The following is a 13773-nucleotide window of genomic DNA, read 5'->3' on the forward strand; positions in this document are numbered from 1 at the left end:
AGGCATTAGGTAATTCCCAGGCACTTCGCTTGGATCAACCCTAGTCTGAAGCCTTGAAGTCCTTTGATAAGGAAACTAAGGGCCCCAGCCTACCAAGTTTGTGGATGGCAGAAGTTACCAGGAGGGAAGTGGAGGGACTAGGTATCTTGAAAAACAGCATTAGTTCTCCACTAATGTAAAGATATAAAGGTGTGAGTGGCCTAGCCCTACCATTCTATAATGGTGCAGCCCGCCCTGGCCCCCAAACACACACACACACACACACACACACACACACACACACACACACACACACACAAGAATTTGGAGGGAGGGAGGGGGCCCACGTTGGGGAAGGGGGGAGGATCCTTCCACTTCTTGGCACTAGATGGTGCTATGGGACACCAGTGAGAAAGATGGTGAAGATTTTTAAATACATCCCCCGAGCAGTCCAAGCTGACACCCTCCAGCAAGATTTCACTGCTCCTCACAGATTGTGGGGTCAGAAGAAACGGAATCCCATTCTGGGATTTGTTCAAGTTTCCCATCCATGAGTTGATTTTTTTTCCCCTGGGACAATGGGTGAGAAAGTTTACGGAGCCCCCACCAGGTATATGTGCCGCGCCAGGCACTTCACATCTGTTATCTCATTTCATCTCACCCTCATCTTACAGATGAGGAAACTGAGGCTTAAAGAGGTGAAGTCACTGGTCCAAGGTTTACAGCTGCTAAGTGGCTCTATCACAGCACCGCAGCTGCCCATTAGTCAGCTCCAGGGATGCGTTGCCCCCTCTGTCTCCCCTCCACTGGCCCTCCTGTTTCCCAGGTCTTTCCTGTCTTGACCACCTGTCCTCTTGCGCTGCCCACCTGTACATGCGTGTGGTGAGAAACAAAGCCCAACATCAGAGGTGCATTTGATTTGCCACTTTATGGCCTGGGGGTGGGGGGCGGGAGAGAGGAAGGGAGGAAGGAAACCAGTGTGTTTCTGACCATGTGCCAGGCACTTTCACCACATTTCATTCCACACTCAGTGAGGCAGGTAATGGTGTCTTCTTTTAGAGCTGAGAGACCTGAATTTCAGAGATATTATGTTGCATGGGGGACTTGGGTCTTTGTAACTCCCAGACCCATACTCTCTCAACTCTGATACCCCATGCCCTTTCCCAGGAAAGCCCCCTGATGAGCTCAAGCCTCAACCTGACTGGATTCTGAGTCTTTGCCAAAGCAACCAGGTAAGCATCAGGTGCCCTGTCTCTGGAGGCTCCAGAACCAGCCAGTTCTGCCCTGCAGGGAAGGGTCTGCAGAGCAAGGCAGGCCAGCGGCAGGGCGGAGTTTACGCATGAGTGTGTGGCTGACTGCCCCTCCTGGGGAGGGACAGGGCTGTGGGGCCATGAGCGGCATCAGGGAGCACTGAGGCTCCCCTTTCTGCTTCAGGGGGTCAGATAAAGCCTCCAGCACCCCCGGGAGTTTCTCATGCCATTGCAGGTAGCAATAGGTGGTCCCAGATTCTGTTTTTGATGGCCCATCAGAGCAGGTAGGGGGAAGTAAGAGCAGGGTCCGCCTTGCCCACCCTGCAGTGGGGAGCCCTGTGGGTATAGGGAAAAGAGCCCTGGATTCCAGTCTGGCCCCACCGCTGACTGGGTTTGGGACCCTGTATGAGTCCCATTCCTGCTCAGGACACAGTTTCCTCACTATCTAGTCTCTGGGGCCCAGCACACGGCTCGATACACAGTAGGATCACAACCCCAGTACATAAACTAAGAAGTAAGTGAATAAATGGGCAACTGGATGGAGATCCAGAGGTAGACTGCCAAGGGCATCTGCAGATGGCATGAAGCTTGGAGGACTAGAGGATCCCCTCCAAAGTGGAATCAGGAGCCCCCCCTGCAATCTCTCTAACTTGGAAGGATGTGCTGAAATGACCTTTACTAGGTGCACTTGTGAGATCTTGCAGTTAAGTTCAGAAAATCATCTGCAGAAGCCTGAGTGGGGAAGATGTGGATGAGAAGAAACTTATGGGGAAAAAAATCTGAAAACTTGAGTTGATGGGGGCTCAGGATGAATCAGCAGACTGCTGTGGCTGCCAAAAATGCAAATACCTTCCGGGGCTGCTGCAACAGAGTGTGTGCAGGACCCAGGAGATGGGCAGGGCACACCTGGGATCCTGGCTGCCCAATGGAACGTGACCAGGTTGCACCTCACAGAAGCCCTTTTGCCTGCCCAAAATAAGAAAATAGAACAAAAGCCAGGAAGAAGGAAGGAAAGAGTGGGGGCAGTAGAAGCATGACAAGGATGGAGCGTCATAAAAACCCTGTTCCCAAGGTATGGAGGAAGGCAAAGGAAAGCTTGCTGCCTGTGAAGCAGGCTTCACTGTTCCCCTTATTCATTCTGTGAGGAAACTGGCAGCTCAAGGTCACTTGCTCCATTTGCAGAGTTTGTGAACTCGAGCAGTAGACATCCGGAACTCTTAACCTCCACCCTCCACACATACCCACGTTGGTGGAATCAGAATCTCCAGGAATTTCTGTGTCTAAAAAGCTCCCGAGGCAATTCTGATGCCCAGCCCAGACCAGTGCAGAAAAGAGCCTTGGGGGCCAGCTAGCCCAGGTGATATTTAGCAGCCAGTTTGGTCTCGAGCCTTTTCAAAGAGCTCCTGGAGCAGAAACCAGCCTGGAGATCCTGCATTAGCACATAGTAAGCGATCAAAGTGATATTTGTGCAGCGATCCCCCAGCATGTACCATGGTCTGGTGTGAGCTTGCCCCTCCAGGACACTTGCTCAGACTGCACCTCCTGAGAGACGTGTGCCGTAGGATCAGTGCAGAAATCTGGCCTTGAGAAACCAGGTCCATCAGAGCCTAAGCCTTTACCCTTGACTGCCAGAACTCACAATCCTGGGACCTTGGCCTCTCCCAGGGGATGAGGACAGCCATGAACAAGGCAAGAGATTACCCCCAAATGGGGGTAGGGGCTCCAACTCTGGCTGGCACTTCCTGCATCTTGCCCAGGCTAGGGAAAGCTCTGCAGACCACTTTTCCCTAGGGACTCCAAAGACACAGAAACGCAAAGCCCAGGGTTCTCAGTTGCCCTGGTAACAGCGGGACCTACTTGGAAGAAAAGAGTCTCTGAAAGGCTTAGGAGGGTGGATATTTCCTTTGACAGAGGGCAGGCTCTGACCTGCTCTTGGCGGCCCCTCTTCCCTTCCTGCCTGCCACACAGAGGGGTAGAGCTGGGGCTCCTCACCTCAGCTACTCTTCTGGGAGGGCAGGGCCAGAAAATAGGGCCTTGGCTTTTTATTCTGCTCTTGCTATGGGCCTTTAATACGAGAAAGAGGCTAAAATGGAAGGTGTAAGCCTATGAATTCATGGCGATCATCCTCTGGCCCAAAGAAGCCTTTCCATCCACAACGAAACTTGAGGAGGGCAAATGCCCCCAGAAATTGTGGTTTTGGTCCTACCTCCTCCTCACCACTTACTGCAGAGACTTGAGCCAGAGGGAGTGTCAGAAGTTCCAGACTCCTCCCCGCCCAGTTTAGTGGCCCACTCATCTCTCCCCTGGACTACTGAAGTAGCCTCCCTGCTGGTCTAACCAGCCTCTAGTCTCTACCCTTTCTAATCAATCCAGCTTCCACACTCTTGCTTGTGGTGTGGGTGGGCATGGTCCTTTGAACACGCAAATCTGCTCCTGTTGCTCCTTTACAAAAACCTTTCAAAGGCTCTCCATCTTTTGGAAGACTTGTGGACTTGGTTCTGGCCGCCCTCACTATCTGGTTATAACTAAACTACCTGTGCCATCTCATTTGCCCATGCCAACCTTCTTCCCTCTTCCATTCAGTCCAAACCCCACACATCCTGAATTACTTTCTCTTTCCTTACATACCAGTCCCTTTTATGCCTCTGGCCCTTTGCGCATCCTATTTCCTCTGCCTTAAAAATTCATAAGCACTCTTGGCCCCACTCCAACTGGCGATCTCCTCTGCTCCAAGACCACCTCCTCCATGATGCCACCTTTACTCCCCAGTCAAGCTCTTGCCTTTCTGAGTCCCCAGTCACTCCCCTGCCCCCAACCCCAATGCTCCATAAGGCTTGAGCAGAGGCTGGTTCATGACCCCAAATGAACTTGGTGCTCATTTGTCCCCTTTGCACATGGGAGCTGCACTGGCAGTAGCCTTTGGGAGGAGGGCTGGCCTCTTGAGATCTGGCTGAGGGCTGACGGTATGCAAGTGGAGCTGGGAGCACCTGCCCCCCCGCCCCCCGCTGCCAATCAAGTTGGAGGCGTGGACAGTAAGAAGAAGTTTGGAAAGGGAACACAGGAGTGTGCAGAACTTGTTGTTCATTCCCAACTGAGCCCCCTGTTTGTGGTCCTCATCTCTGGGGGGGGGGTCACTCCCAATCTATGATGTGGTGGACAGTGAGCTCTGCTGGGCTTGAGAGTCACACAGGCCTAGCTTCGAACTCTGGCTCTGCCACTTCCTTGTGTGTACCCTTGGGTCAGTCATTTCACCTCTCTAAGCCCCTGCCTTCTTTTTCTAAAAATGGAAATAATAATAGTATATATTAGTGAGATAATCAATATGAAATGACAACAACAATCAAAATAGCTAATATTTCTGAGCACTTACTATTTGTTGGGCACTAAGTGCTTTACATTTGTTAACTCACCGAAACATCGCTACAACCCTATAAAAGTGGGCAGTGTTGCTATTCCCCATTTTACAGATTAAGAAACAGCAGAGAAATTTTAACTTGCCTAATGTCACAGCACTAGCACACTAGTGCTTTCGAGCCCTCCAGTAAGACAGGGAAAGTTCTGTGGAGCAGAAATGGGGCCAGTGGAGCAGGAGAGCACCAAGATCCAGGGCTGGGGTCTCAAACTCTTTTAGGTGACTCTTTTAGGTCACCTCCAGCAGGTTGGTGAAACCGCTGGATTCCTTCTCAGAATAATGTTTTTAGATGCATAAAATATAATGCATAGCATTATAAAGGAAATGAATCATATTGAAATGGTTATAAAATACTTTTAAGAAATTGTGATCTACAACTCGATGATGGGTGATGCCTTAGAGGGCTGAGATAGGGAGGGTGGGAGGGAGTCGCGGGAGAGAGGGGATATGGGGATATATGTATAAATACAGCTGATTCACTTTGGTGTTCAGCAAAAACTGGCACAACAGTGTAAAGCAATTATATGCCAATAAAGAGCTTAAAATTAAATTAAATTAAATTAAATTAAAATTGTGATCGAGTTATATTACTACTTTCATAATGCATTCAGTCACAAGATTGAGTGACAAGTCTATAGATTAGAAGTTTTGAAGTGATGAGCGTAAGAAACTTTTTTGAGATACAATAACTGTAATCTGATATGAAAATATTTGTGAATTCTATTGGGGATAAAGTCACAGATACTGTTAATACTATTATGGCTTGCTGCCTACATTCCTAATTTGAGGAAATACTAAATTTCTGTTAGAGGTTAGTGGAAAAGGATCAAATAGTTTTCCCATCCAAGTTCACAGACCCCCTAAATATTTCCCACACACCCCTTGGAGGTCTATGGAGCTCAAGTTGAGAAGCCGTGCCCTCGGGTGTCAGAGAGAAGACAATAGCTGCACTGTGAGCTCCGAGGAGGAGCTGGAGGCTGGCAGAAGGACAAGTGTGTGGTTTCTCTTTCAAGAACTGTTTACAGAAATCATGAAGTCTGGCAGCTCCCTCTTCCTCTTGGTCCTGAGTCAGCAGCCCAGGGTGGGGCTGAGGCTGTCACACTTGGTTTGAGTTTCAAGCTCACCACACACTCATCTCTAAGAGTTGATTTGTTGCCACTTCCTTACCAGTGAACTCTTGGTGGGTTTTGCTCCATTTTAAAATTTGGACTTGCTTGCACACACAGATTTCCCATTAGTCTGGAAATAATCTTTAAGCAAACACTTTATTGGATTGAAGATGTTTTCTGAGCTAATGGATGCCTCTACTCTAGCACCCCAGCCAGGCTTAAGGCTTGCAGAGAGAAGGAGAAAGATCACCAACTGTGCCATGCACCCCAGAACACCAGTCAAAATCGGCATTTTCCCAAAATGTCAAATGCTTTTTCCTGATTTCCTGACTTTGCCACCTGTCAGCTGAATCCCTTCCAACCAGGGCAGCACAGCCTGGGTGCCATGACCAAAGAGACAAATGGTCAGAGCAGTAGTAGCCCTCTGCTTTTCTAACTTGCCTCTGCTCCCATTCAAGACTCAAAGAGCACTGTTCATCAAGACCAGTCCCCAGGCCTACTCACAATGCCTTGCTTGGGGGTCCCAGCTGGCCAGGGTCCACTGCCTTCTGCTCTTCCCCAGGCCCCCATATTTACTCAGAAATGAGAAATACTTGGCTGATGGCTAATGTGCTAAAAGGGCTGCAGCTTAATGTTCAAAGTGAGAGGATGAGACTGTGAAAGCTTTATGAGCTATAGCCAGGGGCTAACAAAGAGGCTGGTTCGTAATGAATCTGCCTCAGTTAGTTGAGGGAACCGAATAGTATGCTTTGGGAGTTCAGATTGAGAGCTCCACATGCTGGAGTGTGAGGAAGACTTATTTTCTTGACTATAAAAGAAATATATGTATGTTCTTAGGCTGGCCAAGGCTCCCAAACATAGGCAGAAGGAGACTGAGGACCAAATGAGAATTCAAAAGAACTTCAATTAATTAGATTGACCGAGAATAAAGAGAGAAGACCCCAATTACTTAAATCAGAAATTAAAAAGGGGACATTACAATCAAACTTACAGAAATAAAAAAGATTATAAAGGAATACTATGAACAATTGTATGACAGTAAATTATACAACTTAGATAAAATGCATAAGTTCTTAGAAAGACACGAACTATGGAAAAGACACAAAGAAGAAACAGAAACTCCAAATAAATCTAGGTAAAGACATTGAATTACTAATCAAAACTACCCATGAAGAAAAGCTCAGACACAGATGGCTTCTTTGATGAATTCTACCAAATAATTAAAGAAGAATTAATGTCAATTCTTCACAAACTCAAAACATAGAAGAAGAGATAACACTTTTCAACTCATTCTATGAGGGCCAGTATTACCCTGATACCAAAACTAGACAAAAAACATCACAAGAAAACTACAGATCGATATCTCTTACGATTGCGGACACAAAAATCTTCAACAAGATACGAGCAAACCAAATCCAGCAACATATAAAAAGGATCATATACCATGGCCAAGTAGGAATTATCCCAGGAATGCACAGTTTTTGTAACATCTGAAGATCAATTTATGAAATACAGCATATAAATTGAATGAAAAACAAAAACATAATTTTCTTAATAGACACAGAAAAAGGAGTTGACAAAATTGAGCACCCTTTCATGATAAAAAAAAAGAAAAAAGAAAAAAATCTCTCAACCAACTAGAAATATAAAGGAACTTCCTAAACCTGACAAAGGGCATCTGTGAAAAACCCACAAGAACATCACAATAGTGAAATGCTAGAAGCTTTCAGGAACAGACAAGTGTGTCCCATCTTGCCACTTCTACTCAACATTGTACTGGAAGTTCTAGCCAGAGCAATTTGATAAGAAAAAGAAATAAAAGGCACTGGAAAGATTGGAAAAGAAGAAGTAAACTATATTTACAGATGACATGATCTTGTATTGGGTTGGCTAAAAAGTACGGAACAACTTTTCAGCCAACCCAATTTATAGAAATCCTAAGGAATCTGCTAAAAACTATTCGAATTGATAGATGATTTCAACAAAGTGGTAGGATATAAAACCAATATAAAAAATGTATTGCTATACACTTGTAATGAACAATCTGAAATAAAATTAAGAAAATAATTCCATTTACAATATCATCAAAAGAATAAAACGCAGAATAAATTGAACAAAAGTGGTGTCAGACTTGCACACTGAAAACTTACAAAACATATTGAAAGAAATTAAAGAAGATTGAAACAAATGGAAAGACATCCCATGTTTGTGGATCAAAATACTTATATTGTTAAGATGGCAATACTCTCCAAAATGATCTATAGATTCAAAGCAATCCTGCTCAGAAGCCCAGCTGGATTCTTTGCATTGACAGAAATTGACAAGTGGATTCTAAAATTCATATGGAAATTCCAGGGACGCAGAATGGCTAAAACAAACTTAAAAAAAAAAAAGTTGGAGGACTCACACTTCCCACCAATTTCAAAACTTTATACAAGGCTACAGTAATTAAAATAATGTGCTGATAGCACTATTTACTGCCAGAACATGGAAGTAATCAAAATGTCCATCGACAGTTGAATGGATAAAGAAGATGTGGCACATATATACAATGGAATATTACTCAGCCATAAAAAAGGAACAAAATTGAGTTATTTGTAGTGAGGTGGATGGACCTAGAGTCTGTCATACAGAGTGAAGTAAGTCAGAAAGAGAAAAACAAATACCACATGCTAATACATATATATGGAATCCAAAAAAATGGTACTGATGAACCTAGTGGCAGGGAAGGAATAAAGATGCAGACATAGAGAACGGACTTGAGGACACAGGAGGGGAAGGGGAAGCTGGGATGAAGTGAGAGAGTAGCATTGACATATATACACTACCAAATGTAAAATAGCTAGCTAGTGGGAAGCTGCTGCATAGCACAGGAAAATCAACTCGATGCTTTGTGACAGCCTAGAGGGGTGGGATAGGGAGGGTGGGAGGGAGGCTCAAGAGGGAGAGGATATGGCGATATATGTATACATATAGCTGATTCACTTTGTTGTGCAGCAGAAACTAACACAACACTGTAAAGCAATTATACTCCAATAAAGTTCTGGGAAAAAAAAATAATGTGCTGATAGCATAAGGATAGACATATAGATCAATGGAACAGAATTGAGAATCCAGAAATAAACTCATACTCAAGGGCAACTGATTTTTGACAAGGGTGCCAAATTCATTCAACGGGGAAAGAAAGAACAGTCTTTTCAAAGTGGTACTAGGACAACTGGATTTCCACATGTATAAGAACAAAGTTGTAATTCATTCTCACACTCATACAGAATTAAACTCAAATTGGATCAAAGACTTACACGTAACAGCCAAAACTATAAAACTGAGAAGGAAATGTAGGTGTAAATCTTTGAGACCTTGGATTACTCAATTGTTGCTTAGATGTGACACTAATTGCACAAACAGCAAAAGAAAAAATAAACTAGAATTCATTAAAATTAATGAATGGTGTTAACACCATCAAGAAAGTAAAAAGTCTACAGAATGCCAGAAAATATTTGCAAATCACGTCTAATAAGAGACTTGTATCCAGAATATATAAACATCTCTTACAAATCAATAATAGAACATAAATAAACCAATTCAAAAATGGGCAAAAGGTCTGAATAGAAATTTCTCCAAGGAAGATATACAAATGGCCAATGAGCACATAAAAAGATGCTCAACATCATTAGTCATTAGGGGAATGCAGATAAAAAACACAGTGAGATCCCACTCCACACCCACTAGGATGGCTAGAATCAAATAGTCAGACAAATGATGAGGATGTGGAGAAACTTGCACTCTCACACATTGCTGGTGGGAATGTAACAAGGTACAGCTGCTTTGGAAAATGATCAGTTCCTCAAAATGTTAAATATGGAGTTGTCATACAACCCAGCACTTCTACTACTAGGCATACACCCAAGAGAAATGAAAACACATGTCCACACAAAAACTTGTACATGAATATTCATAGCCACATTATTTACAATAGCCAAAAGTGGAAGCAATCCATGTGCATCAATTGGTGAATGGATAAATAAATAAACAAAATATGGTATAGCCATACAATGGAATGTTATTCAGCCATAAAAAGGAATGAAATGAGATACTGCAACATCAATGAACCCTGGAAACATGCCACGTGAAAGAAGCCAGACATAATAGGCCACATAGTGAATGATTCCATTTATATGACGTGCCCAGAATAGGCAAATCCATAGAGACAGATTAGTGGTTGTCTAGGGCTGGGGAGGAGGTTTAGGGTTTCTTTCAGGGGTGTTGAAAATGTTCTAAGATTGTGGTGATGGCTGCAGAGCTCTTTAAATATACTGAAACCCACAGAATTGTACATATTAAAGTGGGTGAACTGTATGGTATATGCATGCATTACATCTCAATGAAGCTGTTATATAGATGAAAAAGAACCTTGGTAAGTCAGAAATGTACCACAATATCACACTCAAGCATCAAAACAAAGGCCACAGATGAGATCAGGTTAGCTATGTGATAAACTGCAGAAATTCTAGTACATCTTAGTAGATTCCATAGATTAGTAGATTCCATGTAACAGATATGCTACCATTTAAAAGTAAACTGGGGACTTCCTAGGTGGTGCAGTGGTTAAGAATCCACCTGCCAATGCAGGGAACATGGGTTCAATCCCTGGGCTGGGAAGATCCCACATGCCGCGGAGCAACTAAGCCCATGTGCCACAACTATTGAGCCCATATGCCACAACTACTGAAGCCCACATGCCTAGAGCCTGTGCTCTACAACAAGGGAAGCCACGGCAACGAGGAGCCCTTGCATCAGAATGAGGAGTAGCCCTTGTTTGCCACAACTAGAGAGAGCCTGTGTGCAGCAATGAGGACCCAACACAGCCAATAAATAAATAAATAAAAATAAAAAATTAAAGTAAACTGGTAGAGGCAAGCACTGTATTCAGATCTTAGTAAACTCTAACTGGAGTGTCTTTGTTCTCGGTACTAGAATTTAAAAGAGGAAAGTGGAGCTGAGAGTGGCATACGTGTTTGAATTTTCAAGCTTACTACACACCTACCCCAATAATCTGACCTAGACCTTGCTCTTGAAGTCAGCTATCCTGGCCCTATGCCAGGATTTTACAGTCCAGTCAGGAATTCCCTGATATCTAGATATATGAGGGTGGCAAGATGAAGATATAGACCCTCCAGCTAGCTGGACTTATTCCTTTAGAGATGGAGATCTAGTTGAAGCTCTTATCAAATGTTCAGACTTTTACACAGCAATCAGAAGGTCTTAGGGCTCCCAAGGCCATGCTGATTCTCAGCTGGAATCTTTCTCCCTTTCTGAGGATGAGTTCATTGCCCAGCCCTCATGCCCCCCTCCCAGCCACCCTTGGTGCTCTCATTGAGGTTTCTTAGTTGAACCAGACTCTGGCTCACATCTCTTCCTTTTTAACCTTGAGGGACCTTGTGTTTTGCTCCGATGTGACCTGACAAGCCCAGAATTACCCTCCTGTCCCTGAGTGGAGACAGGGACACACATATGGCAGCCCTATATCTTGAGTGCTCTAGAGTAGTCTTTACTTCAACTCTGCCCATTGGTTATCTATGATCCAATACATTTTTCTCATCTAATCGAATATATTTAATATTTTGATTCCAAAGGTATATTAACCACACACAAACATTTGTGATTAGAGAAAGAAATCACTCATAATTTTACCTTGCTCATGTGCATACACAGTTTTACGTAAGTACAATCACAGTAAAGATACAAGTTTGTACCATATTTTTTTACTCATCAAATCGTAGGAACTTTATGATCCTGTTTCTTACTTAGAATCACTGTCATGCTGAAGGAGCAGACATACGCCCTAGGCTCCATTATTTCCAACAATAACAGTTGTTAACATTTATAAACATAGCCCCTTACCATGTCCCAGCCATTGCTCTAGGCACTTTGCAAATTTAATCTTCACAACAACCCTATAAGGCAGGTACTCTTTTACAGATGAAGAAACTGAGACACAGAGAGGTTAGATGTTTTGTTCAAAGCCATATAGCTAGTAACCCAGGCTGCCTGGTGCCAGTGTTTGTGCTCATAACTCCTTCAGTGAGTCTCAAACTTTAGTGAGAATCTGAATTCTGTGGAAGACCTGTTAAAACACAGATTGCTGGGGCCCGCTCCCAGAATTTCTAATCGAGTAGGTCTGGGGCAGAGTCCAAGATTCTGCATTTCTCGCAAGTTCCCAAGAGGTGTTGATCCTGTTGGTGAGAGGATCACATTTGAGAACCACTGCCTCCCAAAAGCAACACGCAGGCTAGAGATATCTGGATCCCCAAACCACTCCTTACAGTGGTCAGGGAGGGGGCATTGCTTGTCACCTGCCTCCTCTTCTCCTTCCCTCATCCTTCCCTCTGTGGGACATCCACTGAGGAGCACCACATCACAAGAGGGTTGTCTGAAGAGAGGGCTTATTCATGCCAGTCTCAGACTCAATTAGCTAAGTGCAATCCCATCCATTAAAAGGACTGATAAATCAGTTCCTGGCTGTCAAGCTGCCCCAGCCACTGCTGAATTAATGCCTGTGCTGTCACTTGCCTGGTGCCTGCAGCCAATTGATCTCACAGGTTAATAAGATTAACTCAAGATTAACTCAGCCAGACTGCCTGTAGCCTACTATGTCCCCCAAACTGGGGAGGTTCAAGCTTGTCCTTCGTGCAAGAAAGCCCTGCTCCTGGGGAGGGTTGGGAGGGAATGAATTAGGAGATTGGGATTGCCATATATACATTACTAATAAGAAAAAAAAATACCAAATTGTACACTCTAAATATATGCAGTTTATTGTCTGTTAAAAAAAAGGAAAGAAAGAAAGAAAGAAAGAAAGCCCTGCTCCCCTCCAAAGAGAGCAGCTTTCCAGGGGAGGAAGGGTCATTTTGTGTCACATCCACTAAGTCAAATTTCATTTTGTGATTTGCAAGATTGAGATGGGCTTATAGGCAAACAAACTGTTTAGCATTAATGAGGAGGAACAGATTTGTCCACCTGATCACAAAACAAACCACTTGAAAGTTTGGGCAGCTGTGTCACCAGGGAAAGAGGGTGGGACCTGGGGCTGGACAGAGCCGGCTCTGAGCCTACCTCATCACAACCTAGCTGTGTCTTCTCTCTGAACCCAGGATTCCTCACTGATAAAATGCACCCATAATATTTCCACCCTGTCTGTATTCTGGAGGAACGAAAGGATCCTAGGAGACAAAGTCTGGAGCAATGTTTTGGATCCTGGGAGGCACCTAAACTAAAAGGTGGCCCATCGGTAGCCCTCAAAGGTCACTGCCTGAGGAGACAAATCAGGAATAGAGATCAGAGCTCAGAATGGTAGAGCAGCCAGGCATCTGAGTTCAAAAATGAGGTTTTCCTTTTTGAAAATCCCCCTAATATCTGCCTATGGCCTTGCCCTTCATGGAGGTCACCTGCCAGGCCATCCCCTTAGAATGGACACTGTGATGTGCTGCCCAGATCTCACCACAAGGACAAACAACTTAGTCTCCTAAGTGTCAATAGAGCTGCCATAGGTAGCATTGCACTGCTAGCCCTCTTTGGAGATGGTTTGTCAAATGTCACATCTCCTTCCTGCGGTGGCTCCTTCATCACAAGTCAGGCCAATTCTGAGGGGCCAGCTCAGACACAGAGCCTCCTGCTTAGATTGACTGAGTGAGGCCTTTGTCAGGACTGTGGTGCAATTTACTTTATCCCCTCTGCACAATCCTGCTTCCTTACCCACTTTCCACAGCTGTCGATCACAAGATCCTCCCTAATAAACTTCCCACACACTCATCTCCTTCTCAGAGTCCACTTTCTGGAACACCCAACCACCCTTGGTGGAGAAAGCACCCTCCATTTGGAAAGGTGCATAGATGCGTGCTCCTACTGGCTCTGGCGGAGACTACATTTCCCGCTCCCTTTTCCTGTTAATGACCTCTAGGAAATCTCTCTCTTTAAAAAAAATTGTCAATTTTAGTTTCTTTCTCATATGGCTTTTTTTCCCCTT

General features: G+C 44.4%; 1 protein-coding gene across 1 annotated transcript in view; it reads right to left on the reverse strand.

The window, feature by feature from the left end:
- NHSL2 (NHS like 2) overlaps positions 1–13773 on the reverse strand; it is a 262419-nt gene that overhangs the window by 21146 nt on the left and 227500 nt on the right. The window lies entirely within an intron of this gene.

This window comes from Hippopotamus amphibius, chromosome X, assembly GCF_030028045.1.
Source record: "Hippopotamus amphibius kiboko isolate mHipAmp2 chromosome X, mHipAmp2.hap2, whole genome shotgun sequence".
NCBI classification, from domain to species: Eukaryota; Metazoa; Chordata; class Mammalia; order Artiodactyla; family Hippopotamidae; genus Hippopotamus; species Hippopotamus amphibius.